The following is a 15,762-nucleotide window of genomic DNA, read 5'->3' on the forward strand; positions in this document are numbered from 1 at the left end:
GACTAAGCATTAAAGTGAAACCCAATTGTTAGGTTTGCTTTTCCCAATAAAACCCAATTTACTTACTAACCGACCTTAACGTGCTCTCAACTCTCAAGTAATTTACATTCCATAAAGATGTTCAAATTATATTTGAGCTTTGTTTTCTCCTTTTTCTTTTTAAAAAAAATAAATTAAATCGTATTTAAACTTTGTGATTGCATTGTAAAAGAAAATAAGAAAAGAAAAGAAAGAAAAAAGCCTAAAAGGATTTTGTTAGTGTTTAATGATACTACTTAATCCGGATGGCATTAACAACACTTCACTCTTGAGTGATTTGGTGGCAGTTTGGTCAATTTTAAGAGTGAAATTTTATTAAGAAAAATGATAAGCTTGTTAAATTAAATTAAAATAGTTAGAGTATATTTTTGAAAGATGAACACATCAAGAAAATTAAATTCTAAAATTTTAATTTACTAAAATTAGCTCAATGCAATTAATTTGAGACTATAGGTGAAATATTTTAAACATTTTAGGAAAGGTAGAATAAAACTAATCGAAATTTTATTCTTCATTCTTCCGTATCATACAAGGGTCATGTATAAGTATGTATACTTGTTTTGACCCGTTACAATCAAAAATAATATTTAATATTAAGCATGAATTAATGAAGAAAGACACTATATTTTATTAATTTTTATTTAACTGTGTGAAAGGACTTTCTTCTTCTTCTTCTTTTGAACAAATGTCAAATTTAAGTTAAAAGCGGATTTAAGGTAGGTCCCAAGTATTCAATTGAATTCGAATAACATATATGTATTATTGAATTTTTTTATTTAGTGACTTAATATTTAATAAATTGTTACATAGGCTGCTATCATGTAACGTTGCGACCGGTCATTTTGAGCATTTGCATTTTTATTCAGTAGTTTGAAGTCGTGAGTAGCTTCATACGACGTATTATGACTTGTGTGTACGGTCGATTTTGGTTTTCGAGTGACTCGGGATTGATTTGGAAGAATGATTCTCATTTTAGAAGTTTTAAGTTGGAAGAGTTGACCAAGTTTGACTTTTGTGAAATTGACCTCGGATCGGAGTTTTGATGGTTTCGTTAAGTCCGGATGGTTATTTTGGATTTGGGTGAATGCCCGGATTTGCATTTGGATGTTCCTCAGAAGGTTTTGGCGAAAATTGGCAATTTGAAGGTTTGAAAATTTCATAGGTTTGATGGGGAGTTGACTTCGATGTTATCAGGTTTGGATTATTGTTTCGGGAGTTAGAATAGATTCGTTATGTCATTTGGAACTTGTATGCAAAATTTGAGGTGATTCCGAGTTGTTAAGACGTGTTCGGTGCAGTTTAGAATTTAGAAATTTGAAATAGTTCATTAAGCTTGAATTGAGGTGCGATTCGTGGTTTTGATATTATTTTGTGGGATTTGAGGCCTCGAGTAGGTCTGTATTATATATTGGGATTTGTTGGCATGTTCGGACGAGGTCCCGAGGGGCTCGAGTGTGTTTCGGATTTATTTTGGACCATTTCTCTCATGTTTGCGTTGTTGGCTTTGCTTGTGTCAGCTGTGAATCATGTTCGTGGGGGTATAATCTCATTCGCGAATAAGGAAATTGGACTGGGGAGATTTGTTCTTCGGGTTCACGGGTGGAGGACCGTGTTCACGAAGGTTGTTAGTTTGGCTGGGTACTTTCCCTCTTCGCGTTCGCGACGAGGAGGTCGCATTCACATTGGGGAGCTGGGAGCTAGTGGAAGTGCCTTCGCGTTCGCGAGGTCAATGTTGTGTTCACGAAGAGTTGGCATCATTGTGCATCACGTTCGCGAGGTAGGTGCCGCATACGCGAAGAGTGTTCTGTGGGCAGTAAAGTTTTGTGCTTTGCGATTGCGAAGGGTTTACCTGGAGGAGAGTTATAAAGTTCTATTTTCGGACTTTGAGTTCATTTTACTATATTTTGAGGTTGGGAGCACGGATCTAGGCGATTTTGGAGGGAAGTTTTAATGCTTGGATTGGGGTAAGTATTTTTTATTCGAATTTGATTATTATACATGATTCCATCTTTAATTTTGACATTTGATTCATGAATCTATAAAAGAAATTGGAATTTTTGTTAAAACTTTTCTAAAGTGAATGATTGAGTTTTGAACATCAATTCAGAGTCGGATTTAGAAACTTATATGGTTGGACTCGTATTTGAATGTGTTATAGGAATTTGTGAGTTTTATCGGGTTCCGGGGCACGGGCCCGGGGTTGACGTTTTGGATGACTTTGAGTATTTGATTAAAGATTCGACCTTTATCGTTTGGGTTCAATTCCTATGGCATCATTTGATGTTTTTGAGCTGCTTTTGGCTAGTTTCAAGCCGTTCAGAGGTCGATTCATGCGTAATGGCGCTCTAGAGTATCGATTTGGCTTGCTTGAGGTAAGTTTCTTTCCTAGCTTTGGTTGAGAAAATTTTTCCTAATTAAATGATATTGTTTGCTACTTGCGGGGATGTTGTATATGCAGGTGACAAACGTATATGCATGTGCTGGGATTATCCATGCTTGGGGTAGATTACATGATGCTTTGTCCCTTGTTGGACTTGGTGATTTCCTTGCCTCATGCTTTACTTGAATTCTTTGATAGTGTGAGGCTATGTGCACAATTTCAATGCTAGAGACCATACTTAAGCCTACTATAACTTGATTAATAGCCTGTTTGGCGAAGCTTCTTTTGAGGCAAAATTACGTTTTTTGGCCAAAAGTGTTTTTTTGTAAAATTAAGGTGTTTGGCCAAGCTTTTGATAGGAAAAAAAGTGTTTTTGAAGAGAAGCAGAAGCAATTTTGGAGAAGCAGAAAAAGCAGCTTCTCTCCAAAAGCAATTTTTTGAAAAGCGCTTTTGAGAAAAATACACTTAGAAGCAATTTTTTAAAGCTTGGCCAAACACTAATTACTGCTCAGAAGTATTTTTTAAATTAATTATCCAAACACAAACTGCTTCTCACTAAAAGTACTTTTGAGAAAAGGACTTTTGAGAAAAAACACTTCTCAAAATAAGCTGATTTTTGCAGCTTGGCTAAACATGCTATAAAACAAGATGGATCCTTTGTGAAACTGTTTGATGTGCTAAATTCTGTCATAACTATACCTAAATCACGAATATACTACAATGTCCGTTATTCTTGAGATACTTACGTTTCATACTCATATTGAAAATCATGTTTGAGTTTTGTTGAGTTGGACAATGAGGTTCTTAAAGTTTATTAAATTGTTTATTGGTACAAGAGTTGTGATTGTCGTTCACGTTGTGTATTTTGCTTAACCACTCTTCTTGATGTTATCCATGCTTCCTATCTTGCTTGTGGTTGATGTATATATGCTTGGTGAGGAAGAGTGTAAAACACAAAGGGTGATGTCGTGCATTATTTTTACATTACCATGTGAGGATGAGAGTAAAAGCATGAAGGATAATGTCGTGCCATTGTCTTACATTATCATGTGATGATGAGAGTAAAAGCACGAAGGGTGATGTCGTACCATTGTCTTTACATTATCATGTGAGGAAGAGAGTAAAATCACGAAAGGTAATGTTTGCCATTATTTTAATAGTATAATGTGAGGATGAGAGCTCATCGCACGAAGGGTGTTTTCAAGCAGGCGAGGACATGAGACATGTGTTATATTGTGTTATCTTTTCCTTGTGTGAACATTTATGCCTTTATACTGGGTTGTTATTATTGCACCTATGCTTTCTATGCTGCTTGTTGTTGTCACGTCTTTGCCTTCTACCTGATTTGTTATTGTTCTACCCATGCCTTCTATCTGCTTATTTTGTCACATTCATGTTTTTGTTCTTATTTGTTACACTTACATCTATGTCTTCACTCATTGGTCGTTGTTTTATCTAAACTTTCTAACTTGTTCGTTATTGAAATCTATGTTCTCTTACCTTATTTGCTATCATTACTTTTGTGCCTCCCACCTTGTTTGTTACTGTTATCCATATGCTTCAGCCTTATTTGTTATTGTTATCTGTGCACCCTCTACATCGTTGTTACCATTATTGACATTCCTTCTATCTGGTTGGTATTGTTATACATATGCTTGGTGAGAATGAGATATATGCACGAAGGATGTTGTCGTGTCATTTAATTTAACATGCATGCACATGTTTGGTGAGAATGAGGTAAATGCATGAAGGGTGTTGCCATGCTAATTGATTTGATATCTTGAACACAATCCTCATATTATGAAGATTCATGAGTTTACTATGTTGCTTTAGTAGTTATTGCTTTAACCTCATGTCTTGAGCTGTGAGAAAATGATTGGGTATGATATTGAGGAAACTGTCCGCGATTCTTTTAGTTAATCATTTACTACTTCTCTTATTTGTTCGTGTAATCTTCTTTGTTTATTTCTGGTATTGTTTCTATTGCAAATTTAACTAAGCATGTTTTATAGTGAGTATCTTGTAACTTAAAAACCTTATCACTATTTCACCGAAATTAGCCAAGATACTTACTGAGTATATGGAGTTAGTTATACTCATACTACACTTCTGCACTTTATGTGCAAATCTTGGAACTGCATAACTGTGGAAGATGAAACCTTACATTGGAGACGTACCAGTGTACCAGATTCATGCTATCTTCTTATTTATGGTAGCTTTGGATTTTATTTCTATTTATGTAGCTTTCGAACAAATGTTGTATTTATTCATTTTACCAGCTTGTAAATCTAAATCATAGTGGCTTATGACTTATACTACCAATCCTTGGGATATTATATGGAAGTTCAGTTATTTCATTTATTGATTATTTATAAATCTCTATGAGAATTGTGTTATCTATTGTCTGGCTTACCTAACGGGTTGGGTTAGGTGCCATCATGACTAGGCGGGTTTTGGGTCGTGACAAGTTGGTATCAGAGCCCTAGGTTCGTAGGTTCTAAGAGTCATGAGAAAATATCTAGTAGAGTCTTGTGAATCGGTATGATGATGTCCATACCTATCTTCGAAAGGCTAAAGGTCATTTAGGAAACTTCCCTTCTTTTTATCCTTATTGTGCAATCTTGTTTTAGCTTGAAGCCTGCAACTTCGATTTCTTCCTACTCGTCTATATGTGATGTTGAGCGCCAAGTATCATTGTGCACCGACGAATTATGATGTTATGGATGGACTACGAAGGGCTATGGGTGCTTGATTATAGTTGCGTTATATCATCTAGTCTTGGAAGTGGATGCAGTGGTAGACCTTTCGGTTATTCATTTATGGGATTCAACCGATTCTTGTATCTTGTTGATGAGTACAGACTCGGGAGGATTAATTGGTTACCTAGTTATTATGACCATGGTAGAGTCATGGGGAGATGTTGATTTGAGGCTAGGCGATGGGATTTGAGGTTGTGTGGTTCTTATGAGGCTTTTATTTAGTGGAATGCATATACTACCAATTTGGAGGGCTTAAGGAAGTTGGCTTGACTGTTGTTAGTGTTAGTATGCACTTGGCAGAGTCTTTGGAATGTTTTATGACAAGAGTCACATGGATTTATGAAGTATTCCACTGATTAACAGTGCGAGACCATGACAACCACAAAGGAAAGGTGCTATGGGTCACAGACGATGTGTTCTATGGCTTCGAGCCAAGTGGGGAATTCTGCTATCGATGATCGGATTGCATGATCATGCGTTATATTAGTTCTTGGACTGTGCTTGCAGATTGGCTATGATTTGAGAAAGGTTTCATCGAGGGTGATTTAAAGCAAGGTGAATGACTTTCGAGAAGGTTCCAACGGGTTCAGGACTCATATGTGGTATTTAAGGATTTTTGGATTTGCATATGGTTAGGACTTGGGGCTTACTTTGGATGGTGCCGAGACTTGCGCTGCTCTATATCATTGGTGATTCTATATTTCAGTATTAAAAGGTATGAGGATTAGTTTCAAATTCATTAAAGGGTCTTTCAGTGTAGGCATTTTCATGTTGAGGTACTCTGGCTCTTAGCTGTCTACGTGACTTAGTTGATTTAGAAGGATTTAATTCTAATGTTTTGGTTATGTGCAAATGGGTTTCGAAGGAGTATGTTGCGTGTTGTGATTTCATTTAGATGAGGGTCAAGTGGAAGGTTTCTAGTTGACGAAATATGTATCCTGCTTGTGATTCAGGGTTAATAATGGGGTTCTCATATTTTCATATAATGGCATGATAAATGCGGTGCGATGTGTGGGATTGAGGTTTGCATGTACTAGGTTGAGGTTCCATCCGAAGGGAAGGTCATGAGTTCTAAACAACATGGACGGGTTCAGATGCTTAGAAGAATGCTGACACTATCTGGTATCACCTAAGAAGGGTGCATATTTCAGAAGGCACACTGTGTTTTGACTTGTGGATACTTGACTGGTATTACGGTAATTGCCTAGTTGACCGATTGTTGATGTTCAGATTTTGCTATATGGCACGGAAGAATTATAAAAGTATATCTCGTGAGATAATTGTATATAAAGGACGTGTCAGTCATTTGAGTGGTGGAGTTGGGATCGGATATGGATATTCATGTATCCTCGAGGTTTGGAGACTAGGAGATCTTAGAGACAGACTATTCCTTAGTTGTGGACGATAAAGGGATGTTAAGAGGTAGACAGTTGATGGTATGTGTTATGGATAGGTTATTATATACTTTTCGAAGGTTATTTATCTATTTCGGGAGGATTTAGAATTGATTTGGGGGCCTATTGGCAGACCTAATGAGAATGTGTATTCTATATCAGATCATGTTTGTTTACTCAGCACAACTATTGTTGAGGGGTGTGTCATTGGCTAGAGTTGACCTTATTTATGTTCTGGTATGTTTCATGTGTGATCTCTTATGCTACGACAGGTTGTGAGACTATTTGACTTTTCACCCGCCTGATGTGATTATGTTTAGGCCTTGTGGCGGAATTCGAGCGAGAAGGCTCTTGAGGTGTTGGATTATTTATCACGCCTTGGTTATGGTTTTCCTGTCTAGGTATATTGTGCTATGCATTTCTCCGTGGTTATGGTCATGCATTTTGCATTATTGTTGCTGGTACACATATGGTTGTTGAGTGTGAACATTATGGCTCGATGAGTATTTCATGTGGACCGATATGTTTGAATCGGGTCACGCAGCGCAGCAGAGCTATGTTGGGATACGATCTTTATGCTTGTTTCGTGTGTTTTGCTTCTCCCTTATGACATGTGTTCATAGCGTTGTTCTTTGTGGTGGTATTAGTTGAATCTATTGGGTGGTTCTCTTATTTGGTTCATCTTCTATCTCTAGTTATATTTGAGTTGTTGCTTGTCGGGTGCGGATTGCGTCATATGTGGCTATGAGTGGCACTGGGTGTGGCATGTTGGTGGAGCAGCTTATTCCGGGTGATATGAGGTTATTGGACCTGGAATTAGAGCAATCGGACTTGGATAAGGTATGTTTGGATAAGAATGTCATTAATCAACTTAGAGTTTGGCAATGGTTCTTGTCGGGTGAGAGAACTCCACGACGTGTAGATTTGATGAATGGATATAAGTTTCTACATGTCTCTTGTATCATTAGGAGTGTTGTGAAGGTTTGGAACAAGGTTTTACTTGATATGAGATAGGTTACCGGTGCCGGGTTTAGTAATGGGCGACTAGTGTGGTAGCAAGATATTACTATGAGTAGATGAGCGATGAGTTACGTTGTGTGGTTATATCTTGAGAATATATTTATGATTTTCTACAGCTTGTTTAGACTTATACAATGTATAGATGCAAGAATCAGGTCTTATAATAAATTACAGATGTTGGAGATTGGGTTCCAAGGTTTATGGACTAAGGTTGAAGTAAGGATTTTCAGTTAGGTTGGGTAGTCGGGCTTATATTGGTTGGGGGGTAACGTGAGATCACCCATGGGTATGTACACGGCGAGTTTATACAGTGATTTGATCGCTTTGGAATGACTCTTGGCACGTTCAAGGACGAATGTATGTTTAAGTGGGGAAGAATGTAACGACCCGACCGGTCATTTTGAGCATTTGCATTTTCGTTCAGTGGTTTGAGGTCGTGAGTAGCTCCATATGATGTATTATGACTTGTGTGTATTGTCGGTTTTGGTTTTTGAGCGATTCGGGATTGATTTGGAAGAATGATTCTCATTTCTGAAGCTTTAAGATGGAAGAATTGACCAAGTTTGACTTTTGTGAAATTGACCCTGGATCGGAGTTTTGATGGTTGATCCACGTCCAATCCACACTCAATAGTGAGTGAAAACGGTCATTGGAAGAATAGTACCCAACAAGAGTCGGGGTCGATTTCCACAGGGAGTTTAATATGGGTGTTAGGGTGTACACTTGATGAGAGTAAATGAAATAACTCAATTGCACTTCCAAACAAGGGATTTTGTTTTTCACTTCTAAATTAACACTAACAATTATAAACTAATGGGAAGAAACTAGAAAGTAAATAATTGTTTTTGTTGTTTTTACCAAATGGTTAAAAGGCCTAGGGATGTAACCTTCACCTAGGTGTTCGCCTAATGGATTTAGTACGTAACACTTGTTTTATTGATCGGGGTGTATTATAGCTCTCAACTATAAGTTACCCACTCAATACCTCTCAGTCATAGAGTGATTTTGCCAAATTTGACTTTCTCAAGCCCAAATGGGTATCACGCTAAATAATTGATACGAGCTCAAGTCGGGTTTTCCCTATCTCTAGTTCAAACCCTTTAATTAGGCTAGTCAAATCCTCAACTAGCCCAATTTCTTGTTAGCCAAGTTTTCCTAGACTAGGTCCCTCTTTCTCAAGTAAAGATCAAGTCAAAAAGGCATGAATCAATATTTGCAACCATTAATTCTAAAATTAAAGCATAAACAAGGCTAAATAATCAACACCCAATCATAAACAAATATTAAATTAAATACTCATAAGGTTTACACACTAGTTTTGGGTCACAATCCTAGTAAATATCTAGCTACTCATAGTAGAAAATAAAGAAAGTAAAGAATAAATACTAATTAAACCCATAATATAAAATTAAAATGATAAATTATGATGTTTTTATCCCCAAAATGATCACAAATTTCCTAAAATGGAAAACTACAATGGCTACACCTGCTGGGACTTCAAAACTTGATCTAAAAATGTGATTCCTATCTATTTATAGTGGCCCAAAACTTACAGACAAAAATGCCCCTCGGATGGTGATTTTGGACTTGGACGTATGCTCGAATTTGCATTTGAATATTCCTAGAAGGTTTTGGCGAAAGTTAGCAATTTGAAGGTTTGAAAAGTTCATAGGTTTGACCGAGAGTTGACTTCGTTGTTATCATTGATTTGGTGAAAGCTGGGAATTTGAGAGTTTGGAAAGTTCATAGGTTTGACCGGGAGTTGACTTTGATGTTATCGGGTTAGGATTATTGTCTCGGGAGTGGGAATAGGTTCGTTATATCATTTGGAACTTGTATGAAAATTTTGAGGTGATTTCGAGTTGTTTGGACGTGTTCGGTGCAAGTTTGAAATTTAGAAATTTGAAATGGTTCATTAAGCTTTAATTGAGGTGGGATTCATGGTTTTGATATTATTTTTTGGGATTTGAGGCCTCGAGTAGGTCCGTTTTATGTTTTGGGACTTGTTGGCATGTTTGGACGGGGTCTTGAGGGGCTCGGTTGTGTTTCATATTGATTTTGGACCATTTCTCTCATGTTTGCGTTGCTGGTTTTTGTTGGTGTCAGCTGTGAATTGCATTTGCGGGGGTATATTCGCGTTCGCGAATAAGGACATTGGACTGGGTAGATTTGTTCTTTGGGTTCACGGGTGGGGACCGTGTTCGCGAAGGTTGTTTGTTTGGCTGGGTACTTTCCCTCTTCGCGTTCGCGAAGAGGAGGTCGCGTTTGCATTGGGAGCTGGGAGCTAGTGGAATTGCCTTCATGTTTGCGAGACCAATGTCGCGTTCACAAACTGTTAGCATCGCGTTCGCGAACACGAAGAGTGTTCTGTGGGCAGTGAAGTTTTGTTCTTCACGATCGCGAAAGGGTTTACCTGGAACATAGTTGTACAGTTCTATTTTCGGACTTTGAGTTTATTTTACCATATTCTGAGATTGGGAGCTCGGATTTGGAGGATTATGGAGCGAATTTTCACAGCCTGGATTGGAGTTAGTATTTTTTACTCGAATTTAATTATTATACATGATTCGATCTTTGATTTTGGCATTTGATTCATGAATGTAAAAGAGAAATTGGGATTTTTTGTCAAAACTTTTTAAAAGTGAATAAGTGGGTTTTGAACATCGATTCAGAGTCAGATTTGGATGAAACTTGTATGGTTGGACTCATATTCTAATGAGTTATTGGAATTTTTGAGTTTTGTCGGGTTCAAGAGTGCAGGCCCGAGGTTGTCGTTTTGGTTGACTTTGAGAATTTAATTTAAGATTCGACCTTTATCATTTGGGTTTGATTCCTATGGCATTATTTGATGTTTTTGAGTTACTTTTGGCTAGTTTCGAGCCATTCGTAGGCCAATTCGTATGGAATGACTCTTCTAGAGTATCGATTTGGCTTGCTTGAGGTAGTGCCTTGCCTAGCTTTGTTGAGGAAAAATTTTCTCATTAAATGATATTATTTGCTACTTGTGGGGGTGTTGTATATGCGATGTGACAAACGTATATGCATGTACCGGGGTTATCTATGCTTGGGATAAATTATATGATGTTTTGTGCCTTGTTGTACTTGGGTGATTTCCTTGCCCCATGTTTTACTTGACTTCTATGATAATATGAGTACAATTTTCAATGCTAGATAGCATGCTTCATCCAACTACAACTTGATTAAATATGATGAACCCTTTGTAAAATTGTTGATGTGCTAAATTCGGTCATAACTATACCTAAATCACGAATTGTCACGACCCAAAATCCAACTAGTCGTGATGGAACCTAACCCAACCCACTAGGCAAGCCAGTTAACCACTAACCAATTCCAATAATAATAAATAAAGCAATTAAGTAAAGAAATTATCTGAATCTGATACATTCCCCAAAAACTGGTAGTACAAATCATGAGCTTCTAAGAATAGAATTTACAAAGCTGAAATGAAATAAATACACCGTCTGTTTGAAAAGTACATAAACAGAGTTCTACAGATCTAAAGCTACCACGAACAAGAGGCAGCTATAATCGGGATGCACGTACATCTTCAATCCAGCTCCCATCGATCACAGCAACATCATCAACCAACATCTGCACGCAAGGTGCAGAAGTGTAGTATGAGTACAACCGACCTAATGTACTCAATAAGTAACAAACCTAACCTTAGGTTGAAAGTAGTGACAAACTTGTACCAAGGTTGGGTCCACACCAAAAGCCAATAATAGTCCATAACAACTTAAAGCAAATAATACAAGAAGTAACTCAAAGATAAAAATGTTCAGCAAAATCATGATTTCTGAAAATGGTTCTGCCTTTCAAGTACATCAGTGAAAACCCAAATCGTTTACCGAAGTTGCATAAAATATGAATAAGTTTGAAAATAATATTTTTTCCAAATATCCTTTCCACAATAAATAAGATGTTTCATTTTCTTTCCAGATAGCAAGTGTGAAATATATACCTCTCTATGCCCACATATCAATGTGTGTAAAAAGTCATGAATGACGTGATACCGTACAACATGAGGAAACATGCATCTCTATGCATGTATGTCATGTGTGCATGCCAATGCCATGTATCTCAGAGATGAATCATGTACTCACACTCTCAGAGTACTCAATCTCACTGTCTCACATTCCCTCTCACTATGCTCAGCACACTCAATCACTCAGCGCTGTACAATACCCGTTGCGGCGGGCAACCTGATCTATATATGACCATAAGGCCCATTGCGGCGTGCAACCCGATCCACATATATATAGTCGACTATGCTCATTGGGGGTGTGCAGACTCCGGAGGGGCTCCTTTATCCCAAGCGCTATATAGCTGCGGCGTGCAGCCCGATTCCATAAATGTAATCAATACAACATGTTGCGGCGTGCATCCCGATCCCAAAATATCAGTATAACATGTTGCGGCGTGCAACCCGATCCCAAAATATGTAATCAATACAACCTGCTTCGGCGTGCAGCTCGATCCCAAAATAACACTCACTCAGGCCCTCGGCCTCACTCAATCATCAATCTTTCCAGTCTCACTCACGGGCTCACAATGTCATGAATCTATCCCAACAACAATGATATGATGTATCAATAAATAATAACTAAGTCTGATATATGGTATGAATGCATGGATATGACCGAGTATGAAATATCAATGAAATTAGTGAGATAACAGTAAGAAACGACCACTATGGGTCCCGACAGTATCGGCATAAAGTCTAAACATGATATCTAGCATAATTGACAGTTCAATTATTTTATCACATGGTAAAATCACGGATATTAACAAAATAAGGCCACTATTCAGTGCCATGGAAACAACGAAGTCCCAACCTCACAGTCCACAACCATGAAACAATCTGCTCCTGAGAACTCCTAGCCTCCAAATCCATAAAACACACGAATCACCATATCTGATTTCATCTCCACCGCCCGAATGTCTAACACATCCCTCATACACAATCATCCCATAAGGAATACTTCTAAAATTCTTCCGTGCTACCTAGAAATATTTGAATATCAGCAGTCGATCAACCAGAAGAGTGCCGCAGTACTCGTGAAGTACCCATAAATCAAAACATATTACCCCTTATGAAATGTATACTCTCATCAAGCCATACCGATTAGTAATATCAGTTACCTAGTCATCTGAAACCGTCCATGCTGCCTATGAATCAATGCCTTTCCCTTCCAAACTGACCTGTGACCTTGCACATGCAAATCTCAATCCCACACAACACCGCATCTACCATGTCATCCTGTGAAGAGTACAAGAATATCGTAATCAACTATGAGTCCCAAGAAGAATGCATACCCGATCAGTCAGAAGCCTTCCATTTGATCTCATCCCAGAGAAAATCCCAATACGCAACATATTCCTCATGCCAGTAAAAAATATACTCCTCGAACCGTGGTAAAAACCACTGAGAACTCTTCGAAACCCATTTGCTATCAGAATAGAATCTCTCTAACTCACCTAGACATGCAGGTCGCTAAAACCCAAGAGCATTGCCACGAAACACCTGCGAAGACTAGCCACATCATAAGTACCCAAAGAACCGATTATATCTATCACTGTACTGATCCAACCTACTACCATGCTGTCTTATTTCTCCAAGTCCCTTCCAAATTGCCTTCAAATTGATACTTCTCCTTGCTGGAACACTACGATCCTAAACCAAAATTCACTACACAAGAGACCCTAGTATAAAACCACAACGCCCTAAGGCCCATAAGCCGCTGACTTCCCTCTTAAGCACCCCAAGGCACCACAACCGAGACACCCACTCTAAAGAGACCTTATGTGAACCTAAAATTGTTTCCTTCACCTTCTTGATACTGAAATGCACAATCCACAATGATATAAAAATGCCACAAGTCTCGACACCATCCAACGCAACTCCCAATTTCTAGCCATATACAAATCTTGAAAATTTCAAATCGCTACATATGAATCTTGAATCCATTAGAACCATTCTCGAGAGTCATGCACTCTACTCAAATCTCAATTGAACCGACCAAACGGACCAAATGATCGGTGCCCCATTAGTACACCAACACCCAAGGGAGTAAAGAGTAACCCACACTCCTAAGCAACCGAGCAAATTCCTACTCCATGTACACTACATCCTTCGCGAATAACCACTCAATTATTTTGTGATTCTCATATACCCATAGAGTGTAATACAACCTGTATCCAAAAATTCCTTTACCCGAGTCATCCTCGATCTCGACCTCTACAAGTCATAACTGATTCACCAGTATACCCCGAACCGAAACTAATACAACACATAACCGTACAATCAACTCGTCAATAGAAGACTCCCCCACTTGGCTCAAAGCCGTGGAATAAAACAAACTGACTACTTACAATAACCATACCCAATTTCTACCCTAATACCATATTGATATTCCATTAAATCCTTCATCCGCTCATGCAACACAAACCAACTAGTACCTCAAATCATCTGCAAATCTCGCGTTCATCCTCGTGGTGGTTAAGCCAACTTCCACAGGCGATCCAAACTCAAATTGCAACATATATCATTTACTGGTAAAAGAGAACTCTCTACAAAATATCTTAGGGATCACACAACCTCAAGACACCTTGCAGGGGATAACCCACCTGCTTTGCCTCAAACTGACATCTCTATAAACCCTTCCACAGTCACGACTACTACGCAATCACTTAATCTTCCTAATTCTGAATTGGTCAACAAGACATAAGAATCTACTTCACTCCACAACTAAACAACATGAGAGATCCCTCCATACAACCATAACTCGAGACCATACGCCAAATCAAGACAGAAATCAGACACCTCATAGCCTTTTCTACATCTCAAGAAAACTCTTCTCGTCACATTCGAACAATCTGAACACACCCCACAGTCACATCATACTCACCACATAGTCATCCAATCACAAATTCCACTAATAGGGACACCACCGGACATATAAGTCCCAAAATCACGTGCTTACACAATCGAAATCTTCGTGCTCAAGCTACAGTCAAAACCCTCAAGTCCTCCAGACTGGCCCCTCATCAGCACACAGAAATCACATCTCGTACCTCATCCATGGAATCACAAGCCGTCGGCGCACAGCCGATACCGAGCGCTCACATGTGCATACGAATGCGTGGAAGGAATTCAAAGATTTACGCTTTAAGCTGAATAAATATCTCACAATAAGGAAAGAAAGATGTGAAGTATATCCTAAATGTCTTGTAGCCTCTCGAAGATAGGTATGGACGTCATCATACCGATCCGCAAGACTCTACTAGACACTTGCTCATGACTTATAGAACCTATGAACCTAGAGCTCTGATACCACCTTGTCACGTCCCAAAATCCAACTAGTCGTGATGGCACCTAACTCAACCCGCTAGGTAAGCCAGTTAACCACTAACCAATTCTAATAATAATCAATAAAGCAATTAAGTAAAGAAATTATCTAAATTTGATACATTGCCCAAGAACTGGTAGTACAAATCATAAGTTTCTAAGAATAGAATTTACAAATCTGAAATGAAATAAATACATCGTCTGTTTGAAAAGTACATAAACAGAGTTTTACAGATCTAAAACTACCACGAACAAGAGGCAGCTACAACCGGGACGTAGTTACATCTTCAATCCAGCTCCCATTGATCATAGTAACATCAACAACCAATATCTGCACGCAAGTTGCAGAAGTGTAGTATCACTACAACCGACCCCATGTACTCAATAAGTAATAAACTTAACCTTAGGTTGAAAGTAGTGACGAGCTTGTACCAAGGTCGGGTCCACACCAAAAGCCAATAACAGTCCATAATAACTTAAAGCAAATAATATAAGAAGTAACTCAGAGATAAAAATGCTCAGCAAAATCATGATTTCTGAAAATGGTTCTGCCTTTCAAGTACATCAGTGAAAACGCAAATCATTTACCGAAGTTGCCAAAAATATGAATAAGTTTGAAAATAATAATTTTTTCAAATATCCTTTCCACAATAAATAAGATGTTTCATTTTCTTTCCAGATAGAAAGTGTGAAATACCTCTCTATGCCCACATATCAATGTGTGTAAAAAGTCATGAATGACGTGATACAGTACAACATGAGGAAAAATATATCTTTATGCCTGTATGTCATGTGTGCATG

The sequence above is a fragment of the Nicotiana tomentosiformis genome, chromosome 3, assembly GCF_000390325.3.
Source record: "Nicotiana tomentosiformis chromosome 3, ASM39032v3, whole genome shotgun sequence".
Lineage (NCBI taxonomy): Eukaryota > Viridiplantae > Streptophyta > Magnoliopsida > Solanales > Solanaceae > Nicotiana > Nicotiana tomentosiformis.